The following is a 6,000-nucleotide window of genomic DNA, read 5'->3' as shown; positions in this document are numbered from 1 at the left end:
AGCATTTCCTCGGACAAGACGTTCAGCAGAGGATTGTGAGAAAAGGTGGTACCACACGCAAGGAAATTGCAGCATATAAAGCAAGCATGCGAGCCACAGGTACATTTTATTTTAGCTTATTAAACCATTTTATGTGAAATGGTTGTCTCCATGTGGTCAGCAGCTGAGCTCTTGTCAAACAGGTAGGGGCCCTCCATGTAAACCTCTGTCTGAGATTGGCGAAACAGTAGAGGAGATACTTGGAACGGCCAATCCCTCTATTTGTGGCATTCCAGATGCCCCAGACCCTGCACTTCTCAAATTGAAGGAGTTACAAAGATGGTAAGAAGAAAATTATGCATGTAATAATGTATGCATGTAGTGCCTTTTTAATAAATTGATAGTATTTCAATCACCACATTGAATTGAATAAACATGTTTGCACTGTTTAATATTTTCTGCATGTGAATATAGTGTGGATAATTCTGGAGCCGGTACATCAGATGCATCTTCTCCTGTATCATCTCAGGACATCTCCCTGTGTCCTCCAGATGAGCCTTCTGCCTCACAAGACACTGGATTTGCACTGTGCGCAGCCACTGAGGATGACATTGAGTCCCTTAAAAGAAAAAAGCTCAAATTGCAAATTAAGAAATGAATATTACTCCCTAAAACTGAAAAGAATTAAGAATACTCAATGAATGTACATATGCTTTGTGTAATAAAATTGTGTAAGGAAAAATTAGTTCGTTGTTACTTATTGTCTAGAAGTTTGCTTACCCAAAATGTGAGTTAGCAAAGCAGTCCCTGAGTGATGCTCTCCCCGAAATGCTTTGTAATGTGTGTTCGGTGGTATTGTCATCATTCTCATCACAATCATGATCACTGTCATCATCACCATGATCGTCATTTTCATCATCATCATCATCATCATCATCAAGCAATGGGAGGTTACGAGCTTTGCAAATATTGTGCAAAATGCCACAAGCACGCTCAGGTGAATGTCGAATCTCTCCATGAAGGACATGGAATCTTCTTTTCAGCTGTCCAATTCCTCTCTCCACCACGGCTCTTGTTACTTTGTGTGCTCTTCATGACGCAAAAACAATAAAAGAACATTGAACAAAATTGGTATCTTGTCTACAGTTCAGTCCAGTACAGTACCTGTTATAATTGAGCTGCTGTTCTCCTTGAGGTCTTCTGTAAGGGGTGAGAAGCCAGTGTTTTAAAGGGTAACCCGAGTCTCCCAGCATATGACATCCAGGGCGAACATAATTTTGTTCGAATAACCCAGTGAGGTCACTCTGGGAAAGAACCCGAGCATCATGTGTTGACCCCTGGCCATTTTGGCACAAGATCGAGGATCTTGTAATTGGCATCAAATACGACTTGAACATTGATGCTGTGGAATCCTTTTCGATTGATGTATGTCTCCTCATTTACAGTTGGAGCAATGATGTGTACATGGGTGCCATCGATGGTTCCAACAACTCCAGGGAAACCCGCAATCCTCATAAAATCTGCTTGCTTTTGCCGTATAGTTTGAAGGTCAGTTGGGAAGTCAATGAACTGCCTTACTATGTCTGGTGTGGTTAGAGCAGCAACAGTGGTATTTAAGACCCTGCTAACTGTGGACTGTGATGGCCCTAAGTCATCACTGGTGCATTGCTGCATTTTTCCAGTCGCCAAGAAACGCAGAGTCATTATAACTTTCATTTCTGCAGTTAAAGCATTGTTTCTTACAGTGGGAGAAGTTATTGAATTTCTGACTAGGTCAGTAGCAAAAAAGAATACCCTGACAATCAAGCCTGTATCATTTGATCAACTCTGTCATCATATAATTCCAACACATTCTTACGTTGTTGGAAACTGCGCGGCCTCCTCCTCTCTGCTGCCATCTTGTTACTCCTAACTGGTTAGGAGACCTCTCCAGCTCTCTTAAATAATTTAGGAGCTGAGACCTAGTCTTAACACTTAGGAACCTTTATGAATCACAGTTATTCTTAAGAATAAGAATAAGAGTAAAATGACGTCATTCTTAAAATTTTGACACACTTAAGACAAAAAATTTACTCTGAGCGGCTTTATACATACGGCCCCTGATTCTTAAGTGCTGACTGAAGTGGGACTTAAGTTTTGTAAACTAAGGACTACAATGATGTCAACCCAAAATGGCCGCCGTCAACCACTGAATCAGCCAATAGTGAGCCTGCAAGGATGAGGTCACTGCAGCATGACACCAATCATTTAATCTAATTATAATAAAATAATTTAATTAAGACACTGAATATTTAAATTTATTAAAAAAAAAATGCTTTGCAGTGCATTGTGCAAAATTATCACAAATTAGTATTTATGCTGTGGAAATATGCCTTTATTGCATATGCCTTTTCTATTGATGCGTGTCTCCTCATTCACAGTTGGAGCAATTATGCAAACATGAGTTCCATCAATGGATCCAACAACTCAGGAAAGCCCGAAATACTCAATAAAGTGGCTTTATTTTACTGCGAGATTTGAAGATCAATTGGAAAGTCAAAGAACTGCCATACAGTATTGGCCAAAAGTGAGGCCAAGGAAAATTGACAGACTCCCTTTATTCAAATAGTATTAAAAATGTGTTAAAGATTTTGTACACGTATTGTGTAGTTGTGCTTGGAGTCAATTGTTTATTTGTGATAACACAATGAAACATGTCAAACTGTACAGACATCATTTTTAGCCAAGGCTGTCAAACAAATGAACAAGAGAGGACAATGAAATATTAATAACTGACTATGTTGCAGACAATGTATGTTTTTTTTCTTCTCCTGTGAGCTTTTTAGTAAAAAAAAAAAAAAAAAACCTGTAGCTGTAGTTTGCCCTTTTTTCAACAATATTATTGATCTGCCTGCATTGACACCATTGTCTGAGAACTGAACTGAGCTGAACAATGACATCACTGTTTTCTCAGAGCGGCTGTATAATGAACTAAATAGATAACTAATGATTTTTTACAATGGACATGAATCATCATTGAACTAACTTAAGCTGCACAATGACACTATTTTCTTCTAGAGCTGCTGTACAGCCCAAAGTAACTTTGTTGCATTATTTTCCTGTTATCACTGTAAAGCTGCTTGGAAACAATCTGTACTGTAAAAAGTGACTTGACTTGAAATAATTTTGTCAGATAAATATCTTCACTAATTTTTATTTTCCTTATATTTTGATGGTTTAAGCAAACTTGTAGGGTCATAAAAAAACAATAAAAAAACTTTTTTCCAGTCGACAACAATGTAATTATTCCTTTCCTTTCATTTCATTGCTATAAAATCAACTCTGTCATCATTTACTGTAACTCCAATACATCATATTTTCATTGAAAAGTGCGTGGCCTCCTCCTCTCTGCTGCCATCTTGTTACTCCTAACTAGGTTAACCCTCTGGGGTGTGAGCTGTTTTCTGGCCCTGGAGGTGTTCTGACATGCTCTGACATTTGTGCTTATTTCTGTTACTTGTGACATTGTCATGGCTAAAGTCTAATTACACTGTATTCAGCACAAACTCTGCTACAATAATATATCAGCAGCATGTATGTAAAAGTTTGTAGTTTTGAGATAATGACATTTATGCGTGGTTTGTGAAAATACCAAAAAAAAATTGTCACTGAAATAAGGCCATGAAACCCATACTGATTATTTCTTCACAAGACTTTTGAAAATTGTATCACGTAGCCTAGAATATTTGCTCCAAAACTATGTGAAAATCACCCTGACTGCTCATTCAGATAAGACAATATATTGATTTTAAATTTCTAAGACGTGTTTTGTGTGAGAAAGCCATATGCGAAGAGGCGTGATCATCTCATGAATATGTAAGCCTTCAACACCCGAGAAAGACAAAGACACTCCCCTAACTGCCCTATTAGGAGCGATCAGGCCCTGTCATTCAGAGCAACCTTGCACAAAGAATGAGGAGATTTAAAAAAGAATGGCTTTTAGATTGTTTGGATTTATTTACAACAAAACATAATCCAAAAATACACAACAAATGACAAAAGAGCACATTGAAAACAATGATCCAAAGACAGAGACCTTTGTGCCATTCCTAAAAACATTGTACATACCTTTCATTTCCAAGGTGTTTGATTTTCACTTTACCATGTTCATGTACAGAGACTCATGTGAATGTTGAAGTCAGCAGGACTCAGTTGCATCTGGTCCCTGAAAGAAAAGAAAAAAAGTGAACATACTGGTATCAAGAGAAACTAGGCCTGCACGATTTTGGGAATACATTTTAGATTTTTCTGGTTAAAATTGCTTTTTAAAATTCACAGAATACACACACACACACACACACACACATGTTTCCAACAATATATAATATAATGAACACCATGTTTGTTGTGCCTTGTAGGCATAAGCTATGTGCAGTACTGCATAAAATAATTATAACAATAACCTATAGCAGCCTATAAATCTTCCAAAAGATTTCAGTAACAATGCTAGAGAAAAATATATTGATTATCTTATGTTCCTTCAAATGTTTCCATTCGTTATGATGATATGAAATGAGATAATAGTAAAAACATAAAGCCTAATGTTTGGTGCATTTTTCCTTTCAAACGCAATCGCGCTCTAAAATATGATACATTCAAAAGCACAGCGCACTCCAAAATATGATACATTCAAACCCACAGCGCGCTCCAAAATATGATACATTCAAACGGGATCGCGCTCCAAAATATGATACATTCAAACGGGATCGCGCTCCAAAATATGATACATTCAAACGCGATCGCGCTCCAAAATATGATACATTCAAACGCCATCGCGCTCCAAAATATTAAACATTATGGTTATACATATCTATGTTTGAGCAGATATCCACAAACAGTATTTAACAGTAAACACGGGTCTAAATAGTATAATATTCACCATATATCTAGCAACAGTTCAACTGCAATGTGAAGTTTATGCAACAATACCATAAACTAATAAGTACGAATTTCTTACCTTACATCTTTCTTGTCTTCAAATCGCGTTCTTCTTCTTCTGAGTTAAATCCAATGTAAGCTCAGACGTGTCTTCCAAACTCGACGAAAAGCAGAGACTTGTGAAGTGTTTTGGTGTTTTGTGTTTGAGGTAACGAGGGCGTTCGCGTCCCATGTGGAGATTTGCATGTGAATCTCTTTTGCGCGAGTGGGCTTGGTCGAATTAAAAGTAATTAGCAAGCGTTTGAGATACTGAACATCCTGTTGGTTTTATACAAATTACTTAAACAGAGAATATTTGTTTTCAGTTTGAATCCGATCATTTAAAAGTACACACTTAAATGTGTATAAAGGTGTATGGCTCATAAATGTGTGAGAAGGATTCGCTGAGTTTTGTTTCAGTTTATAGACGTGCTCAAGAAAAAAAAGTTCACCGCGACGGAGAGGCAGAACACACACCCTGTTTATTTTCTTTATTTTACAAAAGCACAATGTTTTGATTTGATTGTAAGTGGACACATACAAAAGTAGAAATATCACAGATTCTTTTTTTATATTTCTTTTTTCTGTATAACCATAAATGACGGAGTAATTTAAGTTTATTGTACTACAATGTGAAGAAAATCCAGCAAAACGCGGGGGCGCGTTTGCCGACCTCAGAGGGTTAAAAGACCTCTTCAGCTCTCTTAAATAATTTAGGAGCTGAGACCTAGTCTTGACACTTAGGAACCTTTATGAAATACACTTATTCTTAAGTCTAGGAATAAAAGTAAAATTACGTCATTCTTAGAATTTTGACAGACTTGAGACTAAAATTTTACTCTGAGCGGCTTTATACATACGGTCCCAGAGCCATAGAGAGAAAGAGTTGCGACACTCCCATAGACCTCCGTTGTAAAAAATGCCGGAGCTTTTAACCGCCTACTTCTGGGATTTGAAGATCGGATTAGTTCCAAACACTGTCATGTGGGCGTTGGACACCATTCACTTACATTGCTGCGCGTCGAGTTGTTCCAGAGTTAAGTTGCTGAAATATCGACCTCTTTT

The sequence above is a fragment of the Leuciscus leuciscus genome, assembly GCF_965113295.1.
Source record: "Leuciscus leuciscus genome assembly, chromosome: 4".
NCBI lineage: Eukaryota > Metazoa > Chordata > Actinopteri > Cypriniformes > Leuciscidae > Leuciscus > Leuciscus leuciscus.
Note: the sequence above shows the minus strand (reverse complement) of the source record.